Genomic DNA, 22,163 nt, shown 5'->3' with positions numbered 1-22,163 from the left:
TTTTCCCTCATGCAGGAGCTTTAAATATCTCCATCTTAGCTTCTGTCCAAAGCTTCTCTTAGGCTTTGGGGTCACCCTATTCAAGGTGGCCTCAACAAATTCTCTTGGCTATAGGTATCCCCTCTTACCTTTTCCTCCAGAATTTCCAAATAATGCTTTAGCAAGCAGGCTCAGAATTCAGACCATTAGCTCAAGCAACTGCAACTACAGCTTGGACAACGTGGCAACTTTTACTTAACCTCATTATTCAATCATGCTCCTTAATAGGGTTTTCTGGGTTTGCACAATATGTTGAATCATAAAATAATGAAACAGGCTTGGTTGTACAACACACGAGACCATGTTACAACTAACCAAATTTGCACATTATGCAATCTACCAGTCCTTATTAGATTCTTTCTACCCATTTTGGAGCCAGGATTTGTCCCTGTAGCTTCTTTTCCTGAACTTGTTTAGAATATACAATGCCTTTTCATTTATGTAAATGTTTTCTTTATATATCTTTAGGTCCAACTTAATATAAGATTAAACTAGATAATATATCAGAAGTAGGAGTATTTTTTAAAGGAACCATGGTGAGTGAGAGAGAGAGAGAGAGAGAGAGAGATGTCTATGAGTCATTCTTGACTCCTGGCTACTGTCTAGACTAATCCCTGCAGTTTTCTTGGCAAGGTTTTTCAGAAGTGGTTTGCCATTGCCTCCTACCTAGGGCTGAGAAAGAGTGACTGGCCCAAGGTCGCCCAGCTGGCTTCGTGCCTAAGGCAGGACTAGAACTCACGGTCTCCCGGTTTCTAGCCTGGTACCTTCACCACAACACCAAACTGGCTTTCAAAGCAGAACTAGAACTCACTAAACTGCTACACCAAACTGGATCACCATCCTCATTCTCATCATATCTCTGATAGCTGAATGCACCAGTGTAAAACATTTGTGCACAACCTGATTAAGTTTTCAAATATTTGTTTCCATCCATCAAAATTCACTTCCTCCCCAGATCCAGACCCTATTAAGAAGCCTGGTTGGTGGATGTTTTCCCGATAGCTGGTATCGTTCGGTGGAAATAAGGCAAGGAGAATGTGCCCTCTACTCAGTAAATAAGGACGACAACGTTTGCTGGGACTGGGCTTCTGGTAGCAGAAGGACAATTGAAGGGAGCAACAGATTTATAGCAACTGCTATAGCTTTCTTCTGGTCAAGAAACCAGGTGAAAACCACCCTAACTGAGCTATGAAGAAACGCCTTCCCCTTTCAAACAATTCTTGATTTTATTTTTTCAATATATTTTTCCATTTCAACATTATCTCCTTTTCTTTATGGCAGGGGAAAAGCTAAGTTATATTTATCTCCTTCCTTCCTTTCTTTTTTTTCCTCTCTCTCTGCTTGTGTCTATGTAAAGTTTTCAGCAGAGCTGCTTCCTTCATTTTGAAGCTCAAGGGCAGCAGCCAAATGCTATCCATTTGGGGGAAAGGGTTCCAAGTGTAATGGTGGTAGTGGAAAGTATGAAAAGAAAGAATTCAGATAGATTCCAAGAGAGAAGGGAAAAAATCATTTTTACACTCTAAAATACAGCCAACACATTAGGTCATCCTCCTTCCTCATCTGTCTTTCCAGACTGGCATTGAAGCCCATTCTTTCCCAAGTTAGTGAACTTGGCTCGCTCTTTCTGTTTAAGCACATACTTCGGCTCCTTTTTTTTCAGAGTGAATTTAATGCCTCTCAGCAATGGGGAAACTCAAATTTTCTTATTTTGCTTAATTATTGAAATATTCCAAAATGTCTGAGTCTTATATTCTACACACCATCTGATTTATTCATGCTTCATTTACAAATATTTCATAAGCCACTAGCTGGGATCCCTTGCAGGCCTGCTTCAGTTTCCCAATTAATGTGATGGGGCTTGTGGAGATCAGAGGTTAGTTAAACAGCACAAACAGCGGCCTCTGACCTCTGAGGAATACGGACAGAAACCAGATTCAATTATTATTTAATAATGTTCTCCTTCTGTCATGTTTTGCACTTGAGGGAGCTCTAGGTCTCTTATTATTTAAAGAAAGCACTTCTGGATTCCTTTTCCCAGTTTTCTTCCCAGGACAGCTCAAGACTATTCACCCATGGAAATAAGAGCAAAACCCAGAAATGTTAGGGAGGAACTAGATTCAGTTCAGTATGTCCCTTTCCCAGTCCAAGGGGGTTCCCACAACGCATTGTAAGACAGTTATGATAGTTGTTATGTAGGAAAAAGCCATGGGCATCTCCCAGTACATCTTTCATCTAAACTGCTCCCTTGGAGTCCAGCAAACGGACCGCGAAGGAAGGAAGGAAGGAAGGAAGGAAGGAAGGAAGGAAGGAAGGAAGGAAGGAAGGAAGGAAGGAAGGAAGGAAGGGCATCTTCATTATAGCACTGAGCTTCGAATCCCCTCCTACTTTTGAGATTTTGTGCTCTGCACCAGAGTGAGGTGACTTTGGCAATTGCCACTTGTATATTCTTTTCTCAGGTAAGAATTGATACATTTTTTGTGGGGGGGGGTGCTCTTACCAGCACTTGCATTTTCACACTGACATCTCTTTGTGGATTATATAGGGTTTTTTCCCTCATGCAGGAGCTTTAAATATCTCCATCTGTCCAAAGCTTCTCTTAGGCTTTGGGGTCACCCTATTCAAGGTGGCCTCAACAAATTCTCTTGGCTATAGGTATCCCCTCTTACCTTTTCCTCCAGAATTTCCAAATAATGCTTTAGCAAGCAGGCTCAGAATTCAGACCATTAGCTCAAGCAACTGCAACTACAGCTTGGACAACGTGGCAACTTTTACTTAACCTCATTATTCAATCATGCTCCTTAATAGGGTTTTCTGGGTTTGCACAATATGTTGAATCATAAAATAATGAAAATAAGCCATACTGTGAGTCTGTATTGTTGCGATTAGATTATACTGGTGTTGCATAAACAGACCAGGATGATTCAGCGACTGGACATGTTCTAGAACAGGTCCTCACCCTCTCTGAATGCCGTAATGTATCAGATAGGCTTTTGGGGAGCGGGTCTGTGGATATGCAAATGAACACATGTTCATTCATAGGGTCCAATACAAGCCATGAACCCATCAGTGTCGTGCAAATTACATAACTGGCGTTATTTATGTACGACATCACTTGCCCCTCTGCAGATCTCCATTTGTTATAGTATCAAAATTCCTCATTCTAAACATAGTCCACTAAAATACACTTTAAAAATCTGACAAATTTTTTGAGTCAATAAATTAATTAGAACAGTCAGGAAACATGGAACCTGGCAGACAATTAAGATCCAGCCTGGAGTTCTGGAAATGTGTCTCAACTCAGTTTATATCAGCATTTACAAAAATGCTTTATTATTAAAATAGGTGGGCATTCAAGAAGCATATTTTATTATTATATGCTTTTATGAGTTTTATTTGGATGATCCTTGCCCAGGATCTCTAAAGTTAGGCAATTCATAAATAAAATAAAATAAAATAAAAAAATAAGTAACTTTTTTAAAAAATGCAAGTGAGGCATTTTTGCTTATAGTGCTGTCATAATCACTGGAATATAAAAATAAAAGATGAACACAATAAGCAAAAGTTTGCATAAGAATGCATTTGTCTGGGAAAGGCATATACCAAACTTTATTATTATATTTAGATAAGTTACTTATAGCAATGTGTATGTCAACAAAAGGGTATATTCAGATTTCTGAAGATACTTTGAGGAGAAAGATAGTGCAAAGAGCTTTGGAAATTGTCTAAAATTAAGGTTTAAAAAAATGGCCAAATAAGTGAGACTAAAATGACCAATTTGCTCACCCTCATTAAGCAAGATTTCCTGATGATCTGTCAGTGTTTCAGCACTGCTCTTTGACTCCTAGGATCTTCAAAACTATGGAGACAATTCAGATCCTCCTTTGAAGTAGTTCAGCCCACCTTTAGAAACTGTCCTGGGTAAGCTAAGCTCTTACAGTTGTCTCCATTTCTGCCATCATTCAGTCCTTGAGCTGTTGTACAGAAGAGGGTTCTTGAACCCGAGAGGTTGTGTTTTCTGTGCCAGTCGAGAAAGTCAAGATGGTGTGTGGCATGGAACACACCTAAAAAGGGCTAGGGCTTCAGTCACACAGTCTTGACTTTTCTGATTCCTGCTTGTGGACATCTCTCCACAGAAAGAACTCTGCTAAGTGCCACCAGTGATGCAAGGCAGAAAGTGAGTTTGGGTCAGCAGAAGTCAGGTGGGATTAGAAGCAAGGAAGGGGTGATCAGACCATAAGATAAACCAGGCAAAATTAGGTTTGGATGTTTATGGTTCACCATGTTGTGGGAAAAAAGCCAAAATGTTAAGCCAAAATACAGAAGTTGTTTGGGGCATGCCTTTCTGTGAACACAGCAGTTGTACCTTGTCAGTCTAGATTTTAATTTTTGTATGGTATAGAGCCAGTTTGGTGTAGTGGTGAAGGTGTTGCCCTAGAACCCGGAAAACTGTGAGTTCTAGGTCTCTCTTAGTCATTCAAGCCAGCTGGGCCATGCACTTTCTCTCAGCCTAACCCACCTCACTGGGTTGTTGTAGGGAAAATAGGAGGCAGGAGTATTAGGTACATTTGCTGCCTTGATTTGACCATATACATTAAAGAAAGTGGGATAAAAATCTAGTTGTCATCATCATCATCATCTCATCTATGCATCTACTGTAAATCCTCCAACTCTAGCCAGAACCCTACATCCAAGGATCTTGGTGCCAGAGCGAAAAAACTGGCTGCTCTGATCCAGTCTGTCCACACAGACCTGGCCTCCTCTCCAGGTGGCTGGGTTTAACTGTTGTGTTAGATGGTGGACATTTGTCAGTACCCCAGTGCTCCTTTGGATGGGATGCCCAGGAAGATGCAGAGTAAGAGCTGGCAGGGACTTTTTTATGACTCTGCTCTGCCAAGTGTTTCTACATATTCATTTGTCTCCTTCATTCATAATGCAACTTGACTTTGTGGAAGAGCAGGAATCCGAGGAGGGCCTGGCCTAGCCAGAAGCCCAGGGCTTCCATTCCTGGCATTGTCAGTGAGCACATGAGCCAGAGATGTTGGCAGCCGACCTTCATATCCTTGAGGTAATAACACTTCTAGGAGCAGACATGACGTTCTCAGTCTTACTGTACAGTAATATGAAAGAAAGGAAGAAATAGCCTCAGGGGAGGCAGCATCTAATCTGCTTTGAAGATTTACAGCAATAATTGTGCAGTGCTGATCTGAAAAAGCAGTTAGTCATTTTCCCCCAGCCATCTTGGCTGGCTGGCTACTGAATGCACCATGTTCCAGTGGGGGTGGGGAGGTAGGGAGGCTGGCTGGCTGGCTTTATACCAATTTTTGCTAGACATTCGAAGCACAAATGGAAAGAAGCTGAAAGCAGAGTTATGTGTTTAACATGAACATACAGTTTACTCTTTCTGGAATCAAGCTACTGTGATGGGGGTAGGCAGGTCCAGTCATCATAAAGCATTTCCATATGAAGAAAAAAAAACCTTTCCAGACTTAATTCTGTCAGTGGAAAACTCACTCTCCAACTGAGAGGCCAGCACAGAATTTCCACTTTTAAAGGAAGATGGTACTGAGAAAACAGCATCAAGGAGTTGACATGCGTGCTGCCTATTGTGTGAAAGCATTTGGCACTCAAATGGGATGTAATACCCATGCTGTAACCTCTGTCAGACCACATTACTCCTGTCCAATGCTCATTTCCCCCTCCATGCTGAGGATTTTGGAAAAGCACAGGAACTAGGCATGTAGCATCATTGAGGGCGGGCTGTTGTGTTGTGCATTGGTCAGAAGAGGGGCAAGTATGCAGGATGAAATCCTGGGAATCCAAAGCCTGCCTTGTATCGTTCATGTGTACTTAATTGTCATAAGGATAGATTTCTCCATGTAAAAAGTACCACAGTAATACCAGTGGGTAGGAGGGAGAATTTTGCAACCCTCCTTCTGTGCAGGAGCCCCAATTAAACCATCCCTAAGAAATGTCTGTTCAGCCTCTAATGTTAAGGAGCAAAGGAGAGCCAGTTGCTTCTTCTGTCCTTGATTCAGCTGTCAAACAACTTTATTTCAGGAGTGTCCCTGGGGGAGGGGTCAAAAAAGCCCAGATGGTGGCTGTGACCACATGAGCAAAGTCTTTTTATGTACTAAAAAAGGAACAGCTTTGATCACATGGATATATATTGAGTCTTTTTGCTCCCTTCCCTCCCACTCCCTCTGCAGATGCCTGTGCTTTATTTGCAGGATTTTTGAAAGATTAGTTTTTTCTTTCTTAGAACCTAAGAGGCAGCTGAGAAGCTTTCCCATTAACATTGGTCTGGTTTTCTAGGTGTTCAAGTATCTCAGACACGATACAGTATTCTGAATTTATCAAAGGCTGCAAGACAGACAAATGTCTTCTTCAAACCATTCATTGTAAACCCCCAAAATATCTTCCATAACTTTTTCCAACCCATAATCTGCTCTTTTGCTAATAACCCAGCAACAGTATTGAAGTTATTTCCATGCTTTTTAATCCATTCAATCGTGTCAGATTCTCGGAGACTGCCTGGACAAGTCCCTGCCGTTTTCTTGGCAAGGTTTTTTAGAAGCGGTTTGCCATTGCCTCCTTCCCAGGGCTGAGAGAGAGCGACTGGCCAAGGTGACCCAGCTGGCTTTGTGCCTAAGGCGGGACTAGAATTCACCATCTCCTGGTTTCTAGCCTGATGCCCTAACCAGTACTCCAGACTGGCTCTTATTTCCAAATAAGCAAGCCTAGGACTGGATTCAAATATTTTGAAAGTTTCAGCATGAAATCGGAGCAAATGGGAGCAAAACCCTGAACAATGCAAAACTGAAGAGCTTTGGAGAAAAGGAAAAGTGTGGGGGTGGAAAGGGGAGGGGGAGAGAGCTGTGATGACAAGACAATGCATTCTGCATTTTTCTTGTTTAAAAAAAGAAAATCACCTTGAGATGGGCAGTAGGGTTGGGGTATTTGCCAGAATGTGAATTATACAGCCTAGTCTAAAATGAATAATCTGTTTAAAAAGCAATTGATATATTCTCCTGACAGTAATATTGTATGCATAGTGTTTTCTACAGGTTTTTAGATAATATTTGCATGGCTGCTTTGGCTGTTTGGGATGAAATAAGTAAATTAGTAATTCAAAATCTTACATCCCAGTGGTAGGATGTCTAGTTAAAGTAGAACTGCCAAAAGTCCTAATGACCACAAGATGGAAAGAAAGAGTTAAAATTTTCTGCAGCTACCCTGTATTTTTGAAGCCCAGAACTTTAAGGGAATGAAATGAAGGTGATCTATCCCTAATGTACTTTTCAACCCATCCTGCAAATACAGCAGAATATGATACTCTACTCCAGCGTTCTCCTTGCAACACCCCTCTAAAGAATGCCATTTTTTTGTCTCAGTTTATATATTTTTGGAATAATGTTAATGTGTGTGTAGCATCAATAATACATTTCAACATGAAAGCCTAAATATTAGGTCTGATATGTCATCAGTTCCAGCTATTCCTTTGGATAAAGTATTATTAATTTTTTAAAAAAATTGTGAATTACTAGAGTTCTTTGGTCTTTAGAATTTTGCTTCACCGCTAGAGTATTTCATATTCCTGATTTGTTTTTATATATTATAATTATAATTATAATTGTTGTATCCCACCTTTTCTCTAGTAGCTCAAAGTTGCACAAATGGGAGCTACCCTCTTTTTATCCTCACAACAGCCACCCCCACTAGAGAAGGGGACTGGTTCAAATGGGCAAGGGACCACCTGGGTCTCCTTGATCCCAAACCACTTCATCAGAATGTTTTTCTTCCAAGTAAAGCCATATATCCTTTTCCTTCCTAAGGTGCACAAACCTGTAAAATCTTGGGCATAAATACATTGCTACTCTGCAGTGCCTCATCTGCCATTTCTCATGCTGGCACGGGTCTCATTTTGATAGTAATGGCCTGTTGGAGGAAAACGATTACCTTCAAGTGTATTGCTAACTAGAAGAATAAATGCATTCAGATTTTAAGTGGGTGCGGGGCACGTTTTCAAAGAGTAAAGCACAGCAGCCAATGAAAAATCTTTAATGCGTGGTGGGGGAGGGAAACTGAAGCTCGATACCAATTGTTGGGATATTCAAATATTCCTCCAATTCTGAATTGTTGGAAGGTACAGAATCACAGACACCCAGAGTTGGAAGGGAGGTGTTTTGAGAGTTCTTTCATGTCCCTCCTTAGAAATCTTTTTAGCTCCTTCAATCTCTCATCTTAGGGTTTAGTTTCTCATCCTCTGATCTTCTTGTTGCCTTCTTTGGAACTCTTTCCATTTCTCTGAATCCTTCTTAAAGTGTGGTGCCCAGAAGGGTGGGAAGGGGTCTTTCAGATCTTCTAAACCAACCCCTTGCCCAATGGAGGAATCTACTTCCACGGCATCCCTGACAGATGGCTATCCAGGCTCAGTTTAGACACTTCCTACAAAACAGAGTCTATCAATTCCTAAAGCAGTCTATTCCATTGTTGAACAACTCTTGATAAAGAAAAGGAAGATCCACCAACTGATGGGTCAGTCTGATACTGATACCTGGGAAGACACTAAAGCATAACTTAAAGAGACTTTAAGCATTGTGAAAGCAATGCAGTAATTACCAAGAGTCATCATAGATTTGTTAAGAACAAATCTTTTCAGACTAACCTTGCTTAATTTTTTGATGAGGCAGCTTCCTTAATAGATTGTGGGAATGCTATAGACATAATATATCTTGACCACAGCAACGCACTTAGCAACCAATGACATGCTGATTATCAAGTTATGTGTGGGCAGGATAGCATGAAAATTAAGTGGCTACACAACTGGCTCAAAAATTATACTGAAAGAATGGTCTTCAATTGGATAATGGCAGCAAGTGCAGTGGCACAAGAATCAGTCCTGAGTTCTCTACTTTTCAATATTTCATTTGTAATTTGGATGATGAGGTGGAGGGAATGCTTATCAGATTTGCAGATCATACAACTTTGGATGGGAAAGCCACAGTAGTACCATAGAAAAATGAAATGAAATGAAATGAAAACAGAAATGAAATAAACAAACAAATTTTGTCAAATAGGTTGACAAAATGGGCTGTGACTAACATTGTTTGATTGTTTGTCCAGTTCTCACATTTCTATCTTGCTGCAATCCATAGACTTTCAGCAGCTTATACAGAGTACGAAAACCAAGTAAAACATCCACCTTATAACAGCTATAAAAACAGTAAAACAACATCACCCAAACAGAAAATTACAAATAATAAAAAAAAGAAATGAGAATGAAGGGTCTCCTGAACAACTTCATCTTTAAAAGTTTCTGAAACATCAACAAGAAGGGGTTGAGCCCTTTAGCAGAGAAAAGTACAAAGGCCAGCAAATTAAAAAGTTAAAGTGCAAACCACAGAGAAACAACAGTAGTCTGGCAACTTATTTCATAAGTCTGTCATCCTGATCTAAGAGCAAAAAGGTTTTGTTGCTCAAAAGTATGTGAGAAGAAATAAACTATGCCAGAACAAATAAACCATGCTCTCAGTTGCTTCAAACCCACAGGAACGACATCATTCTAGGATAGGCATTTTTCAGAACTTGCCAATCCAAAAGGAAGAACAGACAAGAGATTCGCTGTGGCTTCCTAATGTTCCACTAGTGACAAGTGATTACCATTCCCTGAGAGTCCTAAAGTGTGGCTTGTTACAAGTCTCCAGTTCTCAAAAAAATGAAACATATTCCAGCAGTATAAACAAAAAGGGGTAATGAGATCAGGAAAAAAAGATGGAAGTTCAAAAGAAAAATGTAATTATTTTTATTCTATTTCAGAATTACAATCATAGAATCATGGCGGATTTGCAGACAAGCATTCCAAAGACCATCTAATTCTAATTCCCAGAAAATCAATAGTCCTATGGCACTATCCTATGGGGGAGATGGGCGGTAGCAAAATTTGAATAATAAATAGATAGATAGATAGATAGATAGATAGATAGATAGATAGATAGATAGATAGATAGATAGATAGATAGATAGATCTGGGTGGGTTGGTGGGCCCTTTCCGAGCAGTGGGAGAGAGCAGGAGGAAGCTCTGCACAGCCCTGACTGATTCCTCAGTCCTCTGGTCTCCCTTCCTCCCTATTACTAGGCCTGTGACCAACAAATAGAAGTAAAAGTCCCAACAGTAGAAACCCTGCAGCTCATGGTGTGTTGTTAGAGTTCTCTGAGCTGAGTTTTCGGGTTGTAGGTAGCATCCTCCCTCCAGGGGATGTGGGGAAGGGAGTTTTGGCGGTTGGCAAGGCTTGTCTAGATCTTTCTAGTTTGTCAGCTATGCAGATGCGTGGGTGATTAAGTTCTGCAGGTGGCAGTTATTTTGCGTGTGAATGGTGGTATCTGTTGATCGTTCTATAGATGATTGATTGATCCAAATCAAAAAATGCAAGGGGATTCTTAGAAGCATAGAACTTTGACCAAGCCACCATCAACAGAGGTATAGACTTGAGCTGGCACCTACAGAGGTCCCCTATCCAAGCATGCCCATAACTGACATAATAGATATATACAACCCTCCCTTGCCCGTGTTGGAAGTCCTGCTGGATTTCAGCATGCTTCATTAGCATGTGAATTAGCATGTAAATTGAGTTGTCCCACAATGCACCTCTGAGGAAGCTGTTTGTTACCACTCCCACTCCCACTCCCTCTTCCTCTCTTTTCCTTTCTTCCACCCAGGGAGAAGCAAGCATGCTGCTCTGCTCTCCATTCATCAGAGCCATGTGCTCGGGCCTTGATGAAGGATTCTGCCCCTTTCTTCCACACAGCTCTTGGCAGCTGTAGGGCTGAGAGTTTAGGGCAAACTAATTATTTAGAAAGAAAAGAAGAACAAAGGAACTTCATCTTTTCAACCAAGATGGGTGTAACAGAACAACAAAGAATAAAGTCAGTAAGAAATTCTTTACTTCTTAACCCATTGTGCCTAAGTGTGTGATTCTTTATGCTTGGGAGGGCTGAGTGTGTAAGATCAATAACCTGTGTTTCTCTGACATGCTCATTGAAGCTATTTAATTTTCTGTGTCAGCTTCTCAGCTGTGTTATAAGTTCTGCTCCATTTCAGTGATTGTAGCAGGCCACTAAATTGGCTTCAGCCTGACAATGAACTTCATTTCCCAACTCTCCTGCACTGAAGATGTTACCTAGCAAAGCACTGTAATGAAATGTTTGTGACCCCAAAACCAGCTCAGAGAAATACCAAAAAAAAAAAATCCATCTGGCTGGTGGGGTGTTGGAGGGGGCAGAGGGTCAACCAGTCTCACTCCACCCACTGCATATTCTGGAGCGTAACTGCAGATTGTTTTTCTTGCTGGCTGGTGATGCTGGGTGGGAGGAGAAGGGAAGCTGGGTAATCCACCCATCAGGCTCTTCTCTGGCCCTGTATTACATCCGCAAGAACAGAACCGCTGCCCCGTCTTGTTGCTGGGATGCAATAAAACTCAGCTGTGGGGACAACAAAGTGATGCTGATTTGATTTTTTTTTTTGTCAGTTCAACAATTGAAGGGAAGCCCATTGAAGTAGCTGCAGGATGAGCCTTAAGAATAAACATAATTAAATACAGGGCAATTTACTTCTGCATAAACTTGCTTTTGAAAGGTGCATGCTCCTTTCAGTACAACTGCCAGAGCGGTACACAGTAAGAATGGAATCTAAACTACTGTGTTAATATGACACATGGCCAAAATAAGACAAGGTAGGATCACACTGGAAATGCACCTCTTCAGCTGAATCACCTGTGGACTTTGGGAGTTGTCTGTCATTGTCAGTCATAATCAACTGAAGCTGGGTTACGCCTCCCTTCTTTCCAACTCTTTAAATGCTCCTCTTGATCTGCTCATAATTCACAATCCAAATCCTGGGCTGTTTCCCCAGACTCATCTTGAATCCATTAGCTGTGCTGCGTCTCAGCTGGAGATTAAGTGTACCACTGATTGCAAAGGCCTGATCCTTTGTTACTTTTCTTGCCTTGCCTTCTTTCCAGAGATATTGCTACTTTTCCCCCCATAATGAAACACATGAATCAATTTTTTTTTCTGGAAATGCAATTTTTTTTTTAAAAAAAAGTAACTATAGTTGCTTCACAACTAATTTTATTTTATCAGTCGGCACCTGATTCACTGCAGAATTAAATGGCCAACAAATGCAGTAGATAAAAAACTCTGCTGATGGAATGCAGGTATGTTGTTTCTGTTGGTTTATCTTTTAATCTCCTCTCTTGAAGCTGCCATCCCGATCAGTATGCCTTCTTAGATAAAGCAACAAACCGCTTTGCTGCAAACAACATATTTGAAAGATATGACAATCAACCAATATTCTCCATTGCAAGTTTAACTCTCACGCTCAAGACAGTTTCTGGCTGGAGGGCTTAACAAAATATTGATCATAACCTCTCGAGTTTCAGTCATCTGAGCTGTTACAATCTCATGGATATCCAGTTTTATTTTACGTTCCTGAGTAGTAATAACACTGTGATAATAATATCTGACCACAATCACATTTGCCCCAATTCATCCCCAAACAGCCCAATTTGATTTTTGCAATGCTAACCCTGCCATCTTGCACATTTTGACCAACATCTGTGAACACCCCAATTGAAGCATGTACCATATAAAGCATAAACCTCTCCAGTCACCTTGCCTGGGGTCAGGGGCCCCCTTTGCTGCTTCTGTCAGTGAACTGGGAAATGGTGCAGCAGTTGAATCCATCCCAAGCATGGGTATCTACAGGGTAATGTCAAAAAGGTCAAGATGATGGCCATGATGGTGCACTCAAAGCTCCACCTGTTTTTTATATGCATCACATATGACAACCAGAGCTTTGACCACACCGTCATGCATAGTATGGAAATTGTGTATACATTTCTCTACACGTGGGGTTAGAACTTTCGGTCATCCTAATGCCTAAATGCCAGGATAAAAGGAGGTCCAAGATGCAAATTGTGGAATTCATTGCTATCAGATGGGGTGACAGCCACAAATTTAGGTAATTTTAAAGAGGACTGGGAAATATTTATCTCTTTGTTTAATATATTTGTATGGCTGCTCATCTACCAAAGCACTCTAGGCAAAAAACAAATTGCACATTTGCAATCCATAACATTAAAAAATTACAAAAAAAGTAATAATAGCAGTCAAGGCCCCTAAATACTCTTACAACAATAGCAAATTTAGACCTACATCCACATCAGAGCTCCATTAGCCCCCCACCCAATTGGGGTCTTTATGGCCTTGAGGAAGACCAGCAGGGTCAGGTCTATCCATATCTTGAGGGGAGGCTGAGGATTGGTCTATATCAGTAGCTGTTTGTTCCCTCCTTGCCTTGATACTCCTGGGGAATGACTTCGGCCTCCTCCTCATTTTTGTGACTTCCTGAATGCATCTCTTGGCCACTTTGTGACTCAGATGCAGGGCTTGTGCAGAGAAGCTCAAAAAAATCCAGATGGCCACGATGACTGTATGATTGAAGCCCAGGCTTGTTGGGGAAATATCCCAAGTGAAACAATCAACAAGCTGGAGAAAGTTAATGTCAGGCTCTGCCTGCTACTTAATAAGACATAGACGCCAATTTAGGGAAAATCAGGTTCTGAGTTTATTCAAGTATAGTGCGTGCCTAGTTAAAAGCTGAGAGTGGAGGGAGCACGCCGGTACGGGATTTAAATAGCCCGCGTCGGTCAGCACTCCCCCTTCCCTCCGTTGCATAAAACCCCGAGCCCCAAATGTCCCGTTGCCGGTGGGTGAGGGGTCACGGGGCCCCTGCTGGTGCCCCGGGCATCTTGCTTAATCTTTCTCCTCCGGCCGGTGATGACTTTAAGCCGGGCGATGATCTTCTGCGCTTCCGTTGACAGCTCCGGGCGTGCCTTGTGCTCAGGCGTTGTCAGTTTCACCCTTTGCAACAATGTATCTTCTTGATTGGATCTGGAGCTGGAGTCGTTACTTTGTTGCCGGTGTCTGTTGCCTGTCTGTGTGTTGCTTGCATATCTCTTAATCCCTTGCCCCTGCTTCCTTGGTATTGTTATGTGTGCCGTTGTGCCGACACAATCAGCTCAACGGTGCTCATGACATACTGCCCCCCTTCCGAATGGTTAACCCATGGGTTTGTCGGGGTAAGCAGTGTGGAACGCGCGAATTAGGTCCGGTGCTTTGACGTGTCATGCAGCAACCCATTCTGGGTGGGGGAAGTGTTTCCACTTCACCAGGTAGTGTAGGGTGCCCCGCTGCCGGCGCAAGTCGAGCACTTTTTTCACTTCAAAATGTTGCTGGCCGTCTATCATTACCAGGGGGGGTGGGGGCGTGTTGGGATGCCATCGGGAGGTACTTGCCGGCTTTAAAAGGCTACAGTGGAATACTGGGTGAAGTCTCTTTAAATTGTGCGGCAGTTCTAGGCGTACTGTGACCGGGTTAACTATTTGTGTTACCCGGAATGGCCCAATGTACTTTGGGCCCAGTTTCTTCGAGGGTTGGGGCGATTTTATGAATTTGGTAGAGAGATAGACCATATCTCCTACCTGGAATGTCGGTTGCTGGTGCCGGTGCTTGTCTGCTTGTTCTTTGTAGGCTGACTGTGCTTCTTTCAGCGCTGCTGTGATCACTGGCCACGATTCTGCTATCTTCTGTCCCCAGTCACCAGCGCCTGGGGGGGGCAGGGGTTGTGGCAGCTCTGGGATGGGGGTGAACTCGTGACCTGATACCACCTCGAACAGGGTTTTCCCCGTGCTCGTGTGAATGGCGTTATTGTAGGCGACCTCCGCGAACGGAAGATCGACCCAGTCGTCCTGGTGGTAATTGATGTATGAGCAGAGGAATTGTTCTAGCATGGCATTGAGGATCTCCATCTGGGGATGCCAGGCTGTGGATAGGGCTTGTCCCAATCAGTTTTAAAAAAGCCCGCCAAAACTTTGAGGTGAATTGTGTGCCCCTGTCAGTCACCAATCGTACAGGACATCCGTGTAGCCTGTACACATGTACGAGGAAGAGTTTAGCCAGTTGCTGGGCGGATGGGATTGCTGCACAGGGAATAAAATGCGCCTGTTTGGAGAAGTAGTCTTTCACCACCCAGATGGCTGTTTTCTTTTGGCTGGGTGGTAGGTCGACTATAAAATCCATGGAGATCTCCTCCCATGGCCGAGAGGGCTCCGCCACCGCTTGCAGCAGTCCCTGGGGTCTTCCCAGTGGCCGTTTGGCCATCGCACACACCGGGCAGGATGCGACGTATGCCTTGACGTCCTGTCTCAATGAGGGCCATCAGAACTGCCTTCGTGTTAGGTGCAAGGTTTTTAAAAATCCGAAGTGTCCCGCCTGCTTGCTGTCGTGCGATCTGCTGAGGATCGCCTGGCGCTGTGAGTCCGGGACGTACAGTCTGCCTTCTCCCCATGCTAAGTCTTGCTCCATTGTCACCTTTTTGGGGTTGGCTAGGACCCAGGGGTCGGATTTGAGGGCGGCGGTGAGGTCTGCGCATATCCCCCCTGGTAGTTGCGGCCGGCGCCGTCTGTTAGCTGGTTGGCTTGCCGTCGTTTGTGTCGTGGGGGTGGGCTGTCTCCATGCGCTGCTCCGAGTGGCCGCTGCCATCCCCAGCTGGGAGGCAGATAGTACGGTCCCTACCATATCTGGGATGGGCTCCTCATCTTGGGGCAGTCGGGAGAGGGCGTCTGCCAGGAAGTTCTTGCCCGGTATGAACTTCAGATGGAAGTTAAACCGGCTGAAGAAATGAGCCCATCTGACCTGCTTAGGGCTGAGGCGTCTGGGCATCCAGAGGGCCTCGAGGTTCCGGTGGTCTGTCCAGACCTCAAACGGTTGGGAGGTCCCTTCAAGTAGGTGCCGCCACGTCTCCAGCACCGTTTTCACCGCGAACGCCTCCTTCTCCCATATGTGCCAGCGCCTCTCCATCTTCGAGAATTTTTTTGACAGGTAGGCGCATGGCTTAAGGATTCCTGCGGGGTCCTTTTGAAGCAGTATGGCACCCAGGGAGAAGTCAGACGCGTCAGCTTGAACTATGAACGGCCGTTCTGGGTCCAGGTGTGCAAGGATTGGCTCCGTTGTGAACAGCGCTTTCAGCTTGTCAAACGCTGCTTGACATGCGGGGGTCCAATTAAGCACGGCCCCCGGGTTCTTGACTCTGTATGTTTCCCCAGCTCCTTTGGTTTTGAGTAGATCTGTTAGGGGGAGGGCTATCTCCGCAAACCCCCTGGCAAAGGACCTGTAGAAATTTGCGAATCCCAGGAAGCTTTGAAGTTGGCGCCTATTGCATGGGCATTCCCAATTCAAAACTGCCTGGACTTTCGCGGGGTCCATTTCCACGCCTTTGCCGGAGATTCGGTACCCTAGGTAGTCCAAGCGCGATTTGTGGAACTCGCACTTGGACAGTTTGGCGTAGAGTTTAGCCCCCCTTAATTTGTCCAGTACTTGTCTGACCAGCCATTCGTGTTCTTCCTGTGTCCTCGTGTAAATGAGGACATCGTCTATGTACACTAGTACCCCTTTAAATAGGTGTTCATGTAGCACCTCGTTGATGAGTTGCATGAACACCCCTGGGGCCCCTGCTAACCAGAATGGCAGTACCTTGTATTGAAAGGCACCGAGGGGACAGTTGAAGGCTGTTTTCCACTTGTCCCCCGCCTTGATTCGGATCCTATAGTATGCCTCGCGGAGGTCGAGTTTGGAGAACACGCGGCCCGTTGACAGGTGGGCGAGCATGTCCTTTATGAGGGGCAGTGGGTATTTATTGGAGGAGGATGCGGCATTGAGTCCCCGGTAATTGGTACAGAGCCGTAAGGTGCCGTCCTTTTTTCTTGGAAAAGGACGGGCGCTCTGACGGGCGAATTCACTGGCTCTATAAAACCCCTGGCCAGGTTTTTGTCAATGAACTCTCGGAGGGTTGCCAGCTCCTTTTGGGTCATGGAGTATATCTTTGGTTTGGGTAAGGGGACGTCTGGGAGTAGCTCGATTGTGCAGTCCGTCTTGCGATGGGGGGGTAGCTGGTCTGCCTCCTCTTCTCCGAAGACGTCTGCGAAGTCGGCATATTGGTCTGGTAGTCCTTCTGGGTTTGGGTCGGTGTCTTGGGCGACCCCCTCAGCCCTCCCCACTGTCGGAGTGGGTATCATGTCTGGTGCTGGGGCTTGGTATGTGCCATCGCTGAATTGGATGGTACGTGTCCTCCAGTCTACGCGAGGGTTGTTGTTTGCTAACCACGGGATGCCCAGCACTATGATGGGTTTCCCTATTTGGTCACCACAAAGGTTATTTGTTCTATGTGGGCGCCCATTGTGAGGGTGACTGTCCCGGTCTGTTGCATGGCTGGTATCCCTCCCGCTGTTGAGCCATCCAGTTGGTGGAACGCCAGTGGTTTGGGGAGGGGGAGGCATGGCAGATTGAGCTTCGTGATGATATCGGGGTGAATCAGGTTTTTGGAGCACCCATAGTCCACTAATGCTATGGTGGCTCTGGGGCCATAGCTGAGCCTGATCTTCGCTGTTATGACGGAACTTTCATTGCTCTCCTTGTGTGTGTTGCGCCCCCTTTTCACCACCTGTCCCGCAGTGCGCTTTAGGGCAGGTGGGGAGCGTTTCCCGCCGGTTGTCCCAGTGTGTCGCTGTCATCCCCTGCGAGGTAGGCGTCCGCATCCTCATCTGGGGCTGCTAAAGCTCCTGTCAGTCGCCGGGGGGGGGGGGGGTTCGCTGGTTTGAGCGGCGTTTTCGGTGCGGGTCAGGGTGTGCGGTCCGGTGCTCTGTTTGCGAAGCAGTCTGCCCCTTGTGCCCCATTTTCCCGCACTTTGCGCATGGTGCGCGGGCGAACCTCCACTGTTGGTCCGCGTGCCCGGTTGGACCCGTGTGCGGGGGGGTCCTCTTGGGTAGGATGGGGATTTGTCGTCTCCGGTTGACAGCAGGAACGTGCGGTGTGCGTGTTCCGCTTTGCCGGCGAGGCAGATCCATTCATGAAGTGAGGTTGGGTCGTCCCGGTAAAGTGCCCATTGGAGCACTTCTCAGTTGAGTCCCCTTTTGAACATTTCGGTGAGGGTGGCCTCTGACCACTCGGTGATTTTGCCCGCAAGGGCTTTGAATTCCAGGGTGTAATCGGCTACAGTTCTTTTGCCCTGTCTCAGTGCTTGCAGTGCGCACTTCGCCCTCTCCTTTGCCATTGGGTCTTCGAAATAGTGTTTCAAATCAGCAAGGAAAGTATGGAAGTTTGATAGGGCTGGGGACTTGGACTCGTATAGCTGGACGTACCAGTCCGCCGCCCTGTCTTGCAGTTTGATGGCTACCACCGAGATTTTTTCAGCTTCTGAATCAAAGTAGTGTCCGTGGCGGGCCATGTATTCTCTGGCGTTGGTGACGAAGAAGGACAGCTTCGTGGGGTTCCCGTCGAAGGTAACTGAAAAGTCCCTTGGGAACCTCATGTGCTGTGGGTTGCCCCTCCACATGCTTTGGCTCGTGGGCTCTGCCGGCGTGGATGCACTCGCCGCTGCGACTTGCATGTGGGTGTGCCCTCTCCCATTCGGGGTCTGGTTTGGGGTGGGTACCTGCGTTGGCATTGTCTTGTAGGGTCCGTTGGTTATCAGGGACTGTAACAGGGCTCCTAGGTCCCGTAGTTGGGCTTCCATGGCTATGAGCCTGGCTTGCGTGTCCCTGTCAGCTGGCCGCGATGTTGTTGGAAATGGTCCGGTCGGTGTTTCGGAGTAGGTGAGCTCCCAATTTGGGTAGGGTGGCTCTATCTGGTGTTCTACCCCGTCGGCCCAGTAACGGAGTGATTGCTCTGCGACTTCGTCCTCCGCTGCGCTTCTTGCGCCTGGGCTGAAGCTCCAGGACCAGAACTGGGGTGTGGTGTGGGCCGGGAAGGTGCCCATGGCTCTGGTGGAGTGCATTGTCTCCAGCCGTTGCGGGGTCGCCTCTGCCTCTTGCTGGGTCCGAGACTGGAGAGTGGGGTGGGCGAGGAGGGTGTCCGTGGCTCCGGTGGGGTATGTTGTCCCTGGCCACCGTCGGGTCGCTTCCGCCACCTGCTGACCATCTCGTCCGTCTTGGGTGCAGTTTGTCGGCTCCATCGTTGCTCCTGTTTCTGCCTCTCGCCGTCTGGTTCCTCCCGTGGCTCGTCTCCATCCGGTGGGGCTTGGTGAGGTTGGGTTTTGTGACTCTCAGCTTTCTGTCAGGCTCTGCCTGCTACTTAATAAGACATAGACGCCAATTTAGGAAAAATCAGGTTCTGAGTTTATTCAAGTATAGTGCATGCCTAGTTAAAAGCTGAGAGTGGAGGGAGCGTGCCGGTACGGGATTTAAATAGCCCACGCTGGTCAGCGCTCCCCCTTCCCTCCGTTGCGTAAAACCCCGAGCCCCAAATGTCCCGTTGCTGGTGGGTGAGGGGTCGCGGGGCCCCTGCTGGTGCCCCGGGCATCTTGCTTAATCTTTCTCCTCCGGCCGGTGATGACTTTAAGCCGGGCGATGATCTTCTGCGCTTCCATTGACAGCTCCGGGCGTGCCTTGTGCTCAGGCATTGTCGGTTTCACCCTTTGCAACAATGTATCTTCTTGATTGGATCTGGAGCTGGAGTCGTTACTTTGTTGCCGGTGTCTGTTGCCTGCCTTTGTGTGTTGCTTGCATATCTCTTAATCCCTTGCCCCTGCTTCCTTGGCATTGTGATGTGTGCCGTTGTGCTGACACAATCAGCTCAACGGTGCTCATGACAGTTAACGAGTTGCATCTTTATTACATAAAAAAAGAACCATCAGGCAAGTCTCCAGAAAGGACAAAGGGCCTTGCATAAAAACAAGAGCAATATATATATAGTTTTCTGGTATACATATTCATTTAACCAATTTTCATGTTATTTGTAAAGAGTCCCCCTTTTTGGGGGGAGATGGGTGGTGATAGGAATTTGAATAATAAAAATGAATAAATAAATAGCTAAACAAGGTTATGTCATAAGCATAAGCATTTCTTCTTGAAGAAGTTCCTTACACCTGCAGTTTATATCGACATTCCTTCTTTACTGCAGAGGAGGACCACTTTTGACCCATTAAAGACTAAGGTAGTCATGCCAACTCGTTAGGTCAGCTGGAGGAGTTTTCTTCAGTTTTTTTCAAGGCTGTTTCATTCCTTCTACTGTCTCCACAATCTGCTGCTCCATATTTTTCTTTTTATTAACTGAGCTCCTTCCCTAGATTTCAATCACACTGCTGTAGTTGCCATCTTGACTTTCTGACTCCCCCTGACATCCCTTCTCTGATAGACCAAAAACCCGATCCAGCAGGGCATTTCTTACGTTCTTAAAGAATGTGATTTTTAGGGAATGCAGTATTGAAGTTCATGTAGTGGAATGAGATAAAATACATCTCTTCAGTTAGCAGTAACTGAAAGCCACCCCTGGGTCTTCTGCTCCTTCCAGACAGGGCCTTTCATTCCAAGACATAATAGAAGGACTATCCCCATCAAAATGCTGTGGTTGCTTCTAGAATGTTATCAGCACTTCCCACAACATGTTGAAAAATCTCCCACCTAATTCTAAATGTGCCCCAGTTTCAAAGCTATATAAAGCACTAAGCTATGTATCATTCAGGCTCAAAGATGTAGAGGGAACAAAAACTCATATCAGTCAAGATAATGAATGTGGCAAAATCTTGTAACAAATGGAAGCCACTTTTTTTTTCTTGGAGGGTGGGGATTCTTTTTTCCTAATGGGTTGAAGTTTAGATTTGTGACCACTGAATTGCATGAAAACGTGGCACCTGCAGAAATATTTTCCCAGATATTTTAATGGTGAATACTGGGATGAGTTGCCTCAGATATCTGAATAGTATTTATGGTTCCAAGGGGAAGTTCTCATGAGGCATGGCAGCTGACCTGTTGAAACATCTGGATTCACTCTTTGCAAAACCAAATCAAAAAGTTGTGCAGTAAAATATAAGAATGGCATTAAAACTGACTTGCGTTAAAACTGTCTAGAAGAAGGAGAGTGTTAATCAATTTTTTTAAAAAAAATGAGTATTTTAAATACTAACAAACTTATAACAGCATAAAGTTTGGTGCAATATATTGTGCTTGATTAAATGCAAGGAATAGTATCCTGAGTCAGGAATGTTTACATATGCATTCATGGGGGTCTTCCAGACAACCAGTAGTTCCATCTACATTCCTATCCCTACTCAATCCAGTTTAAAACACAGCTTACTTTAATCCAGATAACAAGATACCATGACTCCGGGCACATTCACCTGTTTGTGAGTCTAAGTGGCTCTTCCAGACTGGGACGCAGATCCATTTCCACAGTGAGGTGACTTCCCCTGCATGTTTCCAGGGCGTGGCTGCCTGCTGAGCTAGAAAGGGAAAGCTCCTGTAAGGGCTCAGGGACACCTTCTAAAAGGACATGCATTAGTTCAGGGCCTTCTGCATGCAGTTCTTGCCCCCCTCCTCCAGTGCTGTGGACTTCTGATGGTCTTTAGATGTGGAGCCAAACAGCCAATTAACTCCAGAAGTTAATTGGCTCAGCTGCTGCTCCAGAGAGATTGGCTGCAGTCCTCTGTAGCTTCGGGTCAGATGGTTTCCCACATTCACAAATGCTCCCCCTGTCCTGCCTCTGGGCTCTTGGGATTTCTGCTGGCGGCACCTGAGGGCTTGCGGGGCAGGGAAACGCTAGTGGTCCTGTGGAAAGGGGCAGATAACAAATTTGGCTTTCAAAAATAATACCAAGTGTTATTGTTTACTTTCCACTGCAATTCTTCTTCCATTAAAATAAGCCAGCATAAAATCAGAATTCTGATTCCTGCCAGCATTTGATTCGGGTGATTTGAAAAACATTTCTGCTCCAAAAGGAATCAGTCTTTGTTTAGATTTCCTTATGGTTCCCGGCTGCTGTGGGGAGCTGCTGAAGTCAGATGAGCAGCCGCTTGTTCACTGAACGAGGTTGGGTGCCATGAAACAATTTCCTCTGCACTTCTGTTGGCAAATATTTCCCAACCAGCAGCCTCAATCATCTAAAAGGATCCTGGAGAGCATGTATGGGTCTGTATCAGGATCCAGATGCCAGGTCAAGAAGGGGACATGATGCAGTAGCCTGTTTCATGAAATATGCCATGCCATGTTGTGGCTTTTTCTGTTTTGTCCTAGCAC

At 45.2% G+C, this 22,163-nt stretch overlaps 1 protein-coding gene across 1 annotated transcript in view; it reads left to right on the top strand.

Annotated features, from left to right (window-relative positions):
* Window positions 1-22,163, top strand: part of ITGA11 (integrin subunit alpha 11) — a 93,324-nt gene that overhangs the window by 3,733 nt on the left and 67,428 nt on the right. The gene's annotated exons all lie outside the window — the stretch shown is intronic.

The sequence above is a fragment of the Candoia aspera genome, chromosome 13 (assembly GCF_035149785.1).
Source record: "Candoia aspera isolate rCanAsp1 chromosome 13, rCanAsp1.hap2, whole genome shotgun sequence".
Lineage (NCBI taxonomy): Eukaryota > Metazoa > Chordata > Lepidosauria > Squamata > Boidae > Candoia > Candoia aspera.
This window is presented reverse-complemented; position numbering and strand designations above follow the sequence as displayed.